Below are 767 nucleotides of genomic sequence, written 5' to 3'. Positions count from 1 at the left end.
GACACATAAACCACCATTACAGACTAAATGTGTCATATAGCAGTATTACACACACTAAAGCACACAAGCATTACTTGGTACACACACACACATAGAATCAAGTAATTAATCCAGGAAATTAAAATGTGATATCGCCATTATTATAAACCACTTTTGCCCAAATTTAAATCTATGAATATTCTAATTGCTGCCTTTGGGCCTTTTTTGTGTGTGTGTGTGTGTGGGGGGGGTTGCAGTTGAACATGGTTTTACCTCCCTGCTTTACTTACTGATAGTAACGAACAAACGCAGGACTTTTAATAACTGAAGCCTGCTTTATTACCCAGGGTTGCATCATTTTCCAGGATGAGAAAATGAAGAGCGATTGTGGCCATTCATTCATTCGTCATCCGGGCTGGAAAAAAACTGCCGTTACCCCCTCTCTTAACTGCGTCTGTGTAAGGTGACTGAAACAGTGTGCGCAGGTCGGCTTCATAGTTGTTGTCACCCACTTTGCCCCCCCCCCACCCTTCAGACTTTAATATGATTATTCAAATAAAGTGAGTGACGCGCAGGCTGCTGGTACATTAAAGTGTGTTACAGTTCGGTGTTACGTGCCCAGCTCCGCTCAGCTGAACGCGCTGAAGCCTCTCTATCTGCTGGCTCTTGCTTTTTTTTTTTGCATTGTGTGGGTAGGAGGAGCCGCTTTCCTGTGATTGTCTGGCTGCTCTCTCTCTCTCTCTCTCTCTCTCTCTCTCTCTCTCCCTCTCTCATTTTTCCCAAAGTTG

Source organism: Morone saxatilis, unplaced genomic scaffold (genome assembly GCF_004916995.1).
Source record: "Morone saxatilis isolate NCDOM2014 unplaced genomic scaffold, NCSU_SB_2.0 Contig22, whole genome shotgun sequence".
NCBI lineage: Eukaryota > Metazoa > Chordata > Actinopteri > Moronidae > Morone > Morone saxatilis.
The sequence above is the reverse complement of the archived record's forward strand: the minus strand, read 5'-3'. Positions refer to the sequence as shown.